We start from the raw sequence: 14304 nt of genomic DNA, 5'->3' as shown, positions 1-14304 counted from the left end.
AAAACTGCTGATTTTCCGGTCTCTCGGCCACTCGTACAACATCTAGCTTAGTGTATGGAAGTATAGCAGGAGGCGGGAAGCGCCTCTTTCATCCGCCAGCAGCTCTTCTACAAGGTAATGGCTTTTTAACATCTTTATTTCTTGCTATCTCAGCAGTTTAGCCCTCGGGGAAGGTCCGAAACTTTTCAATGTAACCTACCTTTCGAAAAAGGTAACTTAGTGCTGACTTATGTAAAAGTTTCTTCTTATTTAACTGTAATCGGGGATAGAGAGTGCTTTACTCTCTCGAGCTCCCCTTCATTTTAAGTTGAGGTGACTACGTCTTCATAACCGATTTCCTTCTCTTAATGTATTAAAATTTTTTATACGAGTCACCTCGCTAGTTTGGGAATAGCCCCTGTATCATCGGCCTAGTGCCCCTTAGATTTTTATAAAGTTTCATGTAGGAGTGTAAGCAACGCCTCCATTAATCTTGCTATTTTGGGCCATTTAAGTACCCTATTATTTTTCTTTTAAGGCCATGTAGGCTGGGTACGTGATACCCCTGTTTAATTCTTGTAAGTTGTGCCTTGATGGCAAGTTTTTGTAAAGTGTGGTATTGCCTTTAATTGGCTTGAAAAATTGACAGCGGGTCAGCTCTTTCTTGTGTTTGAAAAGTGCCTCTGGGAGGCTTGAGGTTAAAAGTTGGGAGCAAGTGCTCCTTGAACGAAGGGGTTTTCTGCCCTTTGAATAAACGTACCTTGGTAATGTTGGGCTAAAAGCTCAAGGGTTGTGTAACTGAGGCTCGAAGCCAGAACTTGTTAAGACCCCGAAACTTGTGCTTTTGTTTGTAAAGTTATCTGTGTACCTGTGTTTTTTAATTGTTATTTCACCTAGTGAAAATTTGTTAAATCTTGTTGTCTATTGAAAATATAACCTTTATTGAAATTTTAATTCATCTTTCGGACTTGTAGTTAGACCCACACCAGCCCGCACCTTCTTTCACCTCTGCTGTTCCACAGAGATCTCGGAACAGTGGTTATTTGTTGGTCTGAGTTCTTATAACTTTAAAACATATTTAGAATCCATCTGTCCTTGGGTATGTTTCAGGGCCAATATTCTTTCTAAGTGCCTGAACCGACTGGGGTTTTATACGAAACCGAAACCGTGATTTTGCACTCCCACAAAATATATATAGACAAACTTAATGAAAACTTACCTGTTGTCGTGTCATTTCAAGGTGGGTTACAGGGTTTAAATAAAGATACATTTTACTCTCTTTGATAAAACAGATAATAAGAGAGGTGTCTGTCAACGATTGGTTTCATGAGTGTTCAGCGACTGCGCCACTCCCGGTTTTAGATGAACAACAATATGTAACCGAGAATCGTGGTGAATTACACAAAACTTCAGACCAGGAACTGCACCCTTCAATAAACTCTGTCATTATCCTCATCATGTCTCACCTTTGTTCAGTTTTATCGTACTTCACGTCAGACTACTGCCACTTGCTTTTGTAGTATAATATCGGTTTAATATCCCGTATTAAACGTTTGAGTACAGGGATATAACATCGCATAAATTCATGAAGGAATCATGAAATCTAGTACCACATGTGGTAATAGAGGGCTATATATATTTTTATAGTGTTTTGACAGTGCACTAACACATCGAAGGTTTTCCGGTAACGCAAGGGCCAGGAGATAAATTAAGATGTGTATGGTGTGATAGTCGGAAACCCATCTTCAGGTCTGCTGACGGTAGAATTCTACCCACCATCTCCCGAATGGAAGCTCACAGCTACGCGATTCCTAATGGCACGGCCAACTCGCTTGGTCACTTTGAGATCATTTAGCCCTTATATCCTCCTTCCGTGTATCCTCTTTCCATTGTTCCCACCTTCTCCCTACCTTCATTTCTCAGCCCACCCAGCTTATATTCTCGTACAAAAAAGTAGGTATGAAAACAGGGCAATGTAAAGATAATCTTACTTCTACCTTACAGAATACATTTAATCTTACTACAATATTACTTATGAGATGATCTATCTACATCATCAATAAAATGAGATGATGTTTGTTTGGTTGTTTGTTTGTTTGTTTGTTTGTTTGTTTGTTTGTTTGTTGCCCATAGGCTCGACCACCACTGGACCAAATGAGATGAAATTTGATAAAGTTATAGCTTTAAATATCTAGCAATGTAAAGGATTCTTTTCATTTTGTTATACAGCGGAACCTCCGTTTTTGAGCATATATAGCACATAATTGAATCAAATGCATCTACGGGCTTATACTGAATACATTATTTTTAACGGTACTTACAAATATACAGGCAAACTCTATTTTACGGCATCACTTTAATTAAAACACTTATTATAGTAGACAGGATACAGTACATACAGTAGTGAAACTAGAAACATACCTCTGTTAACACCTTTAGAAAAAATCCCTTAGTGTCTTCTGTTTGTTACGGTTAACCTTTCCTCCCTTCACTTTGAAACTTCTCGTCAGTACCATGCAGCTGAGGTTCGTAAATGGAGTTTATTATCCGCGACTTCGGGGGGCTGCTTTCGTTCGCACATGACTTCTAATTAATTCACACCCGATTTTCTGATCGCTAGAACTTTTAGTTTTTCGGTTTCCGTCATATTAGCTTCCCCGGCATCACTGTGACCTTTTCTTTATTTGTTAACTCTTCCTCACAAATCATAAATGCCGTATTGCACAGTTAATATTGCACAAAAATAGAGTTACAGAGTATTTTCGCTTGAAGGGAGGGAACGTTTCCTTCGAGAAATTCGTGTAACCGAATTTCGAGTAACAGAGAAGTAAATAGAACTAACGTCCGGGAAATTTAAGTTATTTCGAGATACTAAAATTTCGAGTAATGGGGGATCGAGCTATCGAGGTTCGACTGTATTTGATCGTTTCGAATTAGTGGGGGATAGGGCAATTTTCGCCCTACATCAACTAACATAATGGGCATACAGCTGGGCTTATTCGAAAAATGAAGTGCACCAAGTAGTCTCTGAATTAACAGTTTCTACAAGAATGAGTCATTTATTCGTACCTCTAACTCTTTTCAAGAGTATTCCGGTTCTTGTGCTTTTGGTTGTGGTCGCCTTCACTAATGAATAGGCTACTCATTTCCCGCTTGAGGGCCGGTATTATAATAGAGGTTTAAACTGTTGGTTCAGTTTAAACTTCGATTTATCTGTTAGTCGCGTATTATAAAACTTAATCTTAAGTTTAACTAGAGATTAATTTTACTGCCACTCATCTACCGTTTAAACTGAAGTTTAAGAATACATAACCTTACAACATGGCAGAACGAATGGATCTCGAACATACTTTTGAGGTGTTTGAAGAAATACTAAGCGATGACGAAGAAGTGGTTCAAATTGTTGAACGACCACGGGCACTACGAGTTTTCCGAGCAAGGGGTCTTCACTTTGATATATGGAATGAAAAATAATTTTTAAATAGGTTTAGGCTTACAAAACAGACTTTCATAACCCTATTTCAACAAATTGGTGCTAGAATAAAACGAAAAGGTAAGAATGTAAAAATGTTTTGAACTGTTTGAATGTCAAAAGTGTAAATTTTAGAAAATAAAGTAACTTCCTTCTATTTCAGAAATCATGCTGTAGAACCCGTCAGTCAGCTACTAACAGCATTGCGGTTTTAGGCCTCCCGTAGTATGTTTATTAAAATGGGATATTTCGGAGGCATTCATAAGGCCACTGTTTCACGGACTGTATAAATATTTCTGTACCAATTGCACAGCAATTCTATTTCCTTCCAAGTAAAATTCGGACAACGTCTATTGCTTTTATCCGCCATTTTACCTACAAGAAGTAAACAAAACATTATCGATAGTCTTCTTTTCTCGCAAGTCACTGCTACCAAGATCGTATATTTCCTTCTTCACCTTAGTTTAACTTAGGCCGGTCATCATAAGACTCAACATCGGTTTAAACTCAAGTTACAGTTTAACTCAATCTTTAGTTTAAACCCTCATTATAATACCGGCCCTAAGTCGCTCGTTTACGAGACCAGCTGAAGGTTAAGCGCGCCTTTCTACTGAGAGCTTTAGGATTTACAGTTGTATTGTTAAGAGTGCTAAGCGTGCTGAGCTGTTGTGCGATCTAGTTTGTTGAGTCAGCCATGTTCATTATCATCGTCACCGTACGTAGGCAAGTCAATAATAAGTATCTGTAATTTTGCTCTAATTGTTGGCTCTATGGCGTTGCGTGCTCACCAGCCGCTAGATGGCGCCGTTGTCTACGTCTGTGGTGCTGTAGGTTTCAGCGTTATCAGATCAGTACAGCTTGAACTGTTACGACGTAAAGATGGCCGCGCCACTCTCTGCACCAAGGAAGAACAGCATTCCGCAATCCCTTTTTTGTGGTCTGAGAGTGTACCAGGAGCGGAAATTCAAAGAAGACTTTCAGCACAATACGGGGTCAATGTTTTGCCACAGCGAAGTGTTTACCAGTGGATTGAACAGTTCAAAAGTGTTCGCACGAGCGTGAAGGATGAGGAGGGATTTGAGCAACCGTAACTGATGCCAATATTGAACAAGTGTGTGAATCATCATCAATAACAGACGATGACGTTGCAAGACATATGCACATTTCCCATGATTCTGCATATGGAATCATGGTGAAGGAAGCGGTACATACGTGGCTCGCTGCGCAACCAAGACCCTTCTTTGGAGAAGTTATCAGGAAGCTTGTGAGACGGTGGACCATGTGCACTGAAAAGCAGGGTGACAATGTAGAAAAATTATATCAATAAAAAGTGTGCACTCGTTTTGTAATTAATAATACAAATTGATTGACTCGCCCTATGTATATTACGTGTTTCTATATGTTTAATATTGTTTAGATTTAGGATTCACACTTAGTGGGGTTATAATTCACACATTTTATCTAGCGTGATTATCTAGAAAATCAGTGTCAGCTTTACGTGGCGTGCTCTACAGTGTATAAAATTATGTAACCGATGAGAAGGATGAAAATATTAAAGCGTGTTGTATGACACACACATACTTGTGGGCCACCTTAATTTGATTACTATCTCACAAATCAGTACGAAGAAGTGTACTTTGGCTAGCACTATTAATAAAAATGACTTGGTGTTTGTTTGTTCCGGATTTGTACTGGACCGATTGAACTTCTTCACTCACTCGCTCTGTCTCTGAAATCCCTTCAGTTAGAAAGATGAAATTTCCCATAATATATTTTTTCTTTGCTTATGGTATAACGTCGCACTAACACATGCACTATTTTCGGCGACGTGAGGATTGGAAAGGGCTAGGATTTGGAAGGTAGCGACCGTGCGTTATTTAAGGAACAGGTGTGAAAATGGGAAACCACGGAAAATCATCTTCAGTTCTGCCGACGGTAGGATTCGAACCAGGGATTCATCCGCAGATCTCTACTGGGAGCCAGGAAGAAAGCCGTTCAGACAGCCTATTTGTCATTAGTACGGCCAAAACTGTTGTACGGGCTTCCTTCCTGGCACCCTACTACAGTGGAGAACATGACGAAACTAGAGAGAGTTCAACGGCGAGCAGAACGACTAATTACTCAACACGGTCATTTAAATACAGCCAGGTCACTGCCCTCCATAACATCCCTCTGTAAACAAATAGATATTGCTTTCCTGAGAAAATCCCTCGCAGATAACATTCATATAAACCCTTTCAACCGCTTACAGCTGAACTATCGTTCCGCTCAAAGAGGTCGAGGTGTGTCCCTTTTCCCTCCATTTGCAAGAACAGCATCATATCAAATCGGCTTCTTTAGTCGTTCTGCTCGGTTGTGGAATGAACTCCCACCGCAGATAAAAGAACTACCTGCAGAAAAATTTTGTAAAGACGTAAAAAGGATGTATATATAACGAAATCCTCTGTACAAAACATAATTTATCTACTGTGTGAATGTTCAGTATGAGTGGGAGGATGGATGAAAGTTATGGGGTCCCGAGTGATTGAGACGGTAAATGGGAATGAGTGAGCCGGCCTAGCTAAAATATATGTGAGGTTTCGAGAGAGAGAGAGAGAGAGAGAGAGAGAGAGAGAGAGAGAGAGAGAGAGAGAGGCTGTGTGTGTGTGTGTGTGTGTGTGTGTGTGTGTGTGTGTGTGTGTGTGTGTGTGTGTGTGTGTGTGTGTGTGTGTGTGTGTGTGTGTGTGTGTGGTGTGGGTGTGTCGAATTACTTGAATGTTGATCAGATCTTGTGAGTATTATGTAAATATGCCTATGTAAATACGGTAACTGTATATAAGAACACCATGTAGAATGTAATTGTATACTTGTATATTATAATTTTAAGTGGTGATGGAGGCACTTTTGTGTATGTGTGGCTATGCCCTTTCTCCATTCACCATCCCTAAATTGTAACTACAATTAGTGGAAAATAAATAATAATAATAATAATAATAATAATAATAATAATAATAATAATAATAATAATAACCATCTCCTGAATGCAACCTCACAGATACACGACACTAATCGCTTAGCGACATTGCTGGTTATTATTATTATTATTATTATTATTATTATTATTATTATTATTATTATTATTATTATTATTAATTTATGTAATTCGTTTACCCTCCAGGGATGGCTTCCCTCCCCCCTACCCCCACCCCCCGCCGCGGACTCTGCGAGAGATACCACCTCTACCGCCTCAAGGGCAGTGTCCTGGAGCGTGAGATATTTGGTAAGCTTTAAAACTGGGCGAAAGGACCAGTACCTCGGCCGGTACCTGTTATGCTGAATAGGAGCCTTGTGGGGGATGAGAAGATTAGAAAGGATAGGCAAGGAAGAGAGAAGGAATTGGTCGCCGCCTTAAGTTACGTATCATCCCGGCATTTGCCTGGAGGAGAAGTGGGAAACCACGAAAAACCACTTCGAGGATGGCTGAAGTGGGAATCGAACCTCCAATACTCAGCTGACCCCCTGAGGCTGAGTGGACCAAGTTCCAGCCCTCCTACCACTTTTCAAATGTCGTGGCAAAGCGGGGAATCGAACTCGGGGCTCCCGGGGTGGCACAGCTAAACGCAGTAACCACTACAACACAGAGGTGGACGTTATTATTATTATTATTACCAAATATACCAGTGCTTCGCTAACGTATTTTATATAGTATACAGATATCGAAGTAAATTACTGTACATGCAAAGAAAATTACTTTTTTATTCCATGTCACTTGGCGTTATCCGAAAAACAGCATAGGGGGGTCCACGTACGTTGTTTCCAATGTAAAGCACGAGTTGATGAGTTGTAATGATAACGGCAGGTCCCCTTGCCTACTGACATTCACAATCGTGTTTGTAATTTGCATTAGAATGACAGGCCCCATTGCCTACTGCGCGGTCACAATCGACATGGGGAGTTTTCGTTGCTATGGCAGGCCCTATTTTCTACTTCCGGACAGATAACAGTTGAGGATTTTTTATTATAATGGCAGGCGCGTTCTCTACTGCCAGTCAAAATTGAGTTGTACTGTTATCATCATCATCACAGGCTCCTTTTCCTAATTTCAGTCAGCTTACTGCCAGTCACGCCGAGTTGGTGAGCTTCCATTATAATAGCAGGCCAGTATGCCTAACGTCAGTCACACGATCGGGTAAAGGAGTTTTGAAAAAAGTTCCATGCTTTCTAGCTTTCTGCCAGTCAAATCGAGAAGGACCCCGTTCCTACTGCCAGTCAAAGTCGATGTGGGGAGTACTGATTACAATCATTATCGATTTATAAAGTATTAATTACAATAGCACACGCACCATTTCTAGATCGCTACAAATCGATAAGTGAATAAATATAGACCGATATAATAAAGTACCTTTATACTGTATGCATGGTTACCTCCATTTAAAATTTAACTGCTGCTAAACGGTACATCACATCGACAACCGTATTGTAAGATAATATGCCACATTTAGCGGTCTAAATGGCTGGTCCTATTACATTTTCTCATATCTCATCTATTTATGGGCAAGATTGAGTTAGAAACTTGAATAGGGTGAAATATGAGTAAGATTTTTTCACAGTGCATTGCTTTTAGAATACTTACGTCACAACTACAAACATAGAATTTGGCTCACATATAGCTACTAGGTGGGCCAATATTCGTGTAAAATTTGATGATCCTATCTTTCCTATAAATGATGATGATGATGGTGCTTGTTGTTTTAAGGGGCCTAACATCAAAGGTCATCGGCCCCTAATGGTACGAAATGAAAGAACAAAAATTGCAAAGGCATCCACTGACCAAAATAAAAATAAAATATGGCATGAAGAATGAATGGATGGACAGGAACTCAACAAAACACAAAACAAACAAACAAAAACCAGTGGATCGGATTCAATGATGTCCCCGTGAAAATTGGCGATCTTACGAATATTTTAACAAGTGGAAAGCAAAGATTTTATTGTCTGCTTGAAGCTGCAACACATCACTTGGGAACTTGTGGCGAGCCGTGAACGAGTTTTTTTTGTCGCTCAGAGGGGTGCGATACGTCACCGGCAGGACTGTGTCAAGGTTATAGCTAACCACGTGACTACCTTCGCACGCGCGACTCAGCCTGTTTCTGGAATAGTCTGCGCAAATTAAAGGTGATCATCAGCCAATTACCGTACTCGCTGAAGAACACGCCTTCCTGGGCTAATTATAAAAGGCCTTGCTTCGAGGGAATCGCTCTCTTAATGCTTAATGTTCTTCGCTTTACGCTCTTCTTAATGCTTGTTTGCTGTGAGAGACATCACATCACCGGACCACGTGGAAGGAGAAATTTCAAGACAAGTCGACGCCCGTTCTACCAGAATTTAGTCTGATAATTAGTGAATTCTGTGGAATAAAAACGTCTAGGAGCCAAGTTAAGTGTGACAGTGTAGACGAACGCTTATATTCTGCGTGTGCTTGTGCAAAATACTTAATTTTGTCATCTCAGTTACAGCTTGTGACCAGCAATCAACGAAGACGTCTTGGAATTGAAGATCTCAAGATGAAGAATTCCGCAACTACCAACATCATTTCATCGAGGGACATCCATCGCAGAGCCTCCATGGAGCTGTAAAAATGTAAGGCGTCTCTGGTAATTGGAAGAAGACTGGCCGGAGTATGCTGAAATAACTGACTGTCGACGGGAATCGAAATCTACAAAAACTTGAGTACCTTTTTAATTTAATTTATCTGTCCTATCTTCTGTACAACTAGAGATCTTTCTTCTTAAGTCGTAGATCTATCAGTTTGCTGTAGCTAGAAATGTTTCATTTTCCTACTTCTTAAGGTGTCATGGTAGACTAGGTACGTGTGAATGAGATTTTGAAATCTATTAGAGTAGACATGTAGGTTGTCTTTGACTGACTTCCCATGCTTAAGGAGCTTAAGTTTAATAATCACTGACCACACGATAAATCCACTTTCTTTGTAATATTGAAAGTTACCGGACGGAAAATTTGCGTGTACATTTTGAGTGAATAGGGTCGAACCTAGTGTCTTTTAAAATCACTTGTTGTTTTCTATGACGAAGTCATCTAATTTTGCGACATTCCAGGAGAATCAGTAGATGTAATAATCACTTAAATAATAATAATATTGATTAAAGATCGGGTAAAACAGAAGTAAACGCTCGTGAGCCATAAAACTACTGTAGAATTCCTAAATGTGAGATAGAATGTGCTCTGTTCACGAAGGGTCTGGAATATGGCCTATCCTGAGGGATATTTGTTGCATAATTGAGTAAATGATGAATTAGTGGTGATATTGATTTATTCTTGTGTATTTGGAGCGCAAGATAGATTATAATTAGTGGAGCACGTGTTTGTGAGTGTATTTCACAGGTAGGAAGTAAAAATAATGCGAGTAAGGCTCACGCTTGCGGTAAATTCAACCTGTAGCCCACATGATGGTAGTGCTTATGGATTTTACTAGAATCTTCCATTATAATCTCATGAATTAGATGAACTTGCGCTGATATGTGAAATGTACTTCTATCAAGTGATACTCATGACTTCGATCACTAGCCACCATTAATGTAAGAGAATTTCTGTGCACGAATTATTTTTGCGAGACATTACGCGTCCCGACCATCGATAAAAATCATAACTAAAATTGCCAAGTCAGGATTCGTTGTAAATAGTGTACATAAAACGTGTTTCCCTAGTGTGAATGTGTGTGTAAATGTGTATATTTCTCTTGTGCCATGTTTATTTCATTTAATTTTGATCTGGTTGCGCACTCGCCGTGACGCGGATCACATTCATCGTTGTGTGTTGCCTTAAGAAATAATTTCATGCCCTTAAGGGAAAGTTTAATTAAATTAAGTCAAGGAAGACTAGGAAGGAATTTAATTTTTTTTATTTGCGAGGTTTAAAAGGAAAGATCATCTCGTTACTTTGTAAAGGCACTCGATTTGTAACAAAAATTTATTTAACTAGCTCACACGTTGGCAATGTAAATTTCTAAAAATCTGAAATACTTTAAGATTAATCTGAATAGAAATGAAATGCAAAGATCAAAGGTAGAAATTTGTCAGCCGCATGATTGCTTTAAAACATTGTGAAAATAAGTCATTAATAATTAATCAAAAATCATTACTCTGAAACATTAATGATGAACATTAGATAAATGATGCGGTGGAGAATTAGTAAGAACACGATCGTGTTACAATGAAACAGGTTAATTGAATGATAATAATAATAATAATAATCGAGATAATAATTAATTAATTTGAGAATTTTGGAAACAGTTTTCCTTTGCTACTGAAGTTCATGTTAGTGTCATTAACCATTATTAAATATTGTAAATGACTAATTCAGCTGTGTACATAGTAAATACCACGTGTTGAGGCAACTTTAAATTGGTGAAACTTTGAACACATGTTTATTTAGTTCTTTCAGTCAAATGTTTGGTTTAAAAAGGCAAGTGGCCTAATTACTTCTTTGGTTTCATTTACAGCACAGTAGAGCTGGAGATATGAACACAAGTCGCTCTAAATCGAGGAAGAAACCCGATATTATGAAAGCTCTGTTATGTAAAAAGGAAATATTAGCAAGAATATTTTGTTGTTTAATTGCTTATGTGAATAAATGTCAGAGTGTTGTTTTAATATTTCTTTTTATCCTGCTTGGTCATCAATCCTTACAACCCTTAAATGCCTCTAGAAAGTGATAGCCAACGATCGAACGGTCCACCTTGGGACTCATCGCTCGATGGCTGGGCTTAGCTCGGGAAAAATGGGGGCATTTAAGATGGCTTAATCCAAGCGTGGGGCTCGAGATTGGCTTATCCAAGCTCGAAAATGATCTTGTGCTGTCCAGTGTTTATGACATTGACAAGATCAGATGACCAATTAAATTAGGCTGACTCTGACACATTTATTCGCCCAAATTCTTGTGGCTAACATAAGCACATGTTAAATGTAACTTGTGTGAATATTGCTAAAAACAAATTCTTGCTGGTAATTAGAAATTTGAATTTGCTGCGATGATAATTAATTAAAGTTAGATTCATAATTGCGACCGATATTGGTGAAAATTTGGAACTTTCATGATATCGACAAATCGGTGCCTTTACAAATTTGATGGAGTTCGATTCCCAATATTTCAGTAGTCCGGTTAGAATCCTTCCAATACCAGAATAGCCATTTAATGAATAATTGTAACTATGGAGGACTTAAGGCAGATGTTGTTGGCTATGGAGGAGAGGATTAATGCCAACTTGAACATTAGTCAAGCTAACTTAGAGAAAACCTTAGGGGAAAAACTTAATGAAAATCAGGCTCACTTAGAGGAAAAACTTAGTGGAAATCAGGCCAGCTTAGAGAAAAACTTAGAGAAAAAACTTAGTGAAAATCAGGCCAACCTAGAGAAAGGACTCTTTGAACTCAATAATAGTCAGGCGAACTTAGAGAAAAAATTTAGTGACACTCAGGTACACTTAGAAAAAGGACTTAGTGATCTCAGTGACGCACAAATAAACCTCGAAAAATCTCTCGGGGAAGCTATTGAAGAAAAGTTGACGGACATTAAAAACCAAACTGAAGAAGGTTTAGGAAAAATATGTTCGGACATTAAACTTTTTAACGGCAAGCTAGCCTCAATGCAGAGCGAGCTCGTAATAGTCAAGAATGATTTCGCTACTATGAAAAAGGAGGTAAACGAAAACATTGCCAAGTCTATGGCGGGCATGTCCAATGAATTCAGTGAACGACTGGCGAACGTTCAGCAGGACATATTAACTGGAATCGACAAATACAAGGGCGAAGTTGAACAATCATTCCTGAATATTGAGGAAAAGATTGACACAAATTCAGAGGACCTTAAGGTTACGAAAACGGCTTGGGCGAAGAAATTCATTGGATTAAACGAGAAACTACAACAAGTCGAAAAGGGCATTCTCGACAAAATCGAGACATCCCAAGTCGATACCTCGGAACGGATGGATTATATCCACGAGTCGCTTGAGGATAGTTGGGGCGAAATAAAAACCATCAAAACCACCCTGATGAATGCCATACATAAGGTCACGACTGAGTCAAAAACTGAAACCGAAGGGATTCGAAAGGAGTACACGGATGGAATTAAGGAACTTGTACATGAAATGCATCTCCTGAAAATCCAGAACGAGAACACTAGCAAGGTCACCAACTCATTGCTAGAGAAGCAGGCATTACTGGAGCAACGTGTAACCGGCACGGGTCTGACGTCAACTCCACTTGCAACTGCAGGGACAGGCGCTGCGAATACAATTGACATTTCTTCAGAGCCGACAGTAAATGCGTCTCAAATGAATACAACCGGCCAGACGCAAATAGTAAATATAATTCGTCTTCACGAAGAACAACCCAAGAAATTCAATAACGTTAGAGGAAACGTGACTCCGAAAGGCTTTATTCGGGAACTGCAGGATTACTTTCGCGATGCGAAAATTCCACCAGAAAGGCAGTTAAGAGTCACCGAAAAATTCCTGGAAGACTCAGTTCATACCTGGTTTGTCGCATTTCGATTTTCGTTTGACGATTTCGAAAGTTTCAAGAAAGCATTCCTGGAGAAGTACTGGAATAGCGACGTCCAATACAACCTTAGGACGGAGTTATACGCCAGGAAATATGCATCATCTACACCCACGAGATATGCGGACTTCCTATCCAGCCAATTAAGAAAATTAAGGGAACTAGACTCACCGCCATCAGAACCTGAGTTGGTTAAGTTGATCACCCGACAGTTACCACCAGATGTGCAGAGGATCATGATAGCCTCAAATACGCAATCTGCAATTCAGGCTGAGGCGTTATTAAGACAATTAGACATGACGTCCAAGGAACCAGTTCGTCAGGGACGAAACTCGGAACCTCAGATCCATCAGGTAACAACGAATAAGGAGGAAGAATCGAAATCAGTCAACCAAGGGAGAACGTGGAAACGTAACCCTGGAGGGCAAGATTCACCTCGTGATCGATCGCCCGTACGCAGAAATAGACCCATTAGAAACTGGGAATATTCCAGACGTAACGAGAGGAAGCGTCCATACTCAGATTACCGAAGGAGCTGGAACCGAAACCAGGACTTCCGCCACTCAAGAGGAAGGAGAGACTGGCGAGAAGAAGAAAAGGAGAAATATCTAAAAGACCTTCAAAACTCGACGCAGGAAAACGAAAGATGGCGAAGAGCAATCCAAACCCAGGATACCAACCCTGATATCGTGGGAGCGGAAAGCCTTCAATACCAAGAGGCCAAGGCTCGGGGAAGCCAACAGAACAACTCGAGTCAGGAGCACAGCCAAGGTGCCATTAAGAAAAGACCTCATCTCCAATGAGAAGAGAGATAGAACGAATCCTGAAGGCAAAGTCACGAAACTTCAAGAATGGATCGTGGTACAGGTCGACGCATGGACACTACCGAACATCTACACCACTAGCTGACACCGTGTAACCGTCTGTTAAAAGGGAAAAATAAGTTACTGAAGATAGAAATAAAATTTGAGAAACACCCTGTATGGAGAGACTAGGCTACTGGATGCCAGGAGCGGAACGAGGAACTCCGAGTCTCACACCTATCGCGAGCTCAACTAAGTTACTACCAGGTGATTCAACAACCAATTTTCCGGAACAATAGTAATGGACACTGTTATGTAATAATTTCATCTACAAATGAAATTATATTCCAACCAAGGGAGAGATGTCCCCGTGAAAATTGGCGATCTTACGAATATTTTAACAAGTGGAAAGCAAAGATTTTATTGTCTGCTTGAAGCTGCAACACATCACTTGGGAACTTGTGGCGAGCCGTGAACGAGTTTTTTTTGTCGTTCA

This window comes from Anabrus simplex, chromosome 4 (assembly GCF_040414725.1).
Source record: "Anabrus simplex isolate iqAnaSimp1 chromosome 4, ASM4041472v1, whole genome shotgun sequence".
NCBI classification, from domain to species: Eukaryota; Metazoa; Arthropoda; class Insecta; order Orthoptera; family Tettigoniidae; genus Anabrus; species Anabrus simplex.
Note: the sequence above shows the minus strand (reverse complement) of the source record.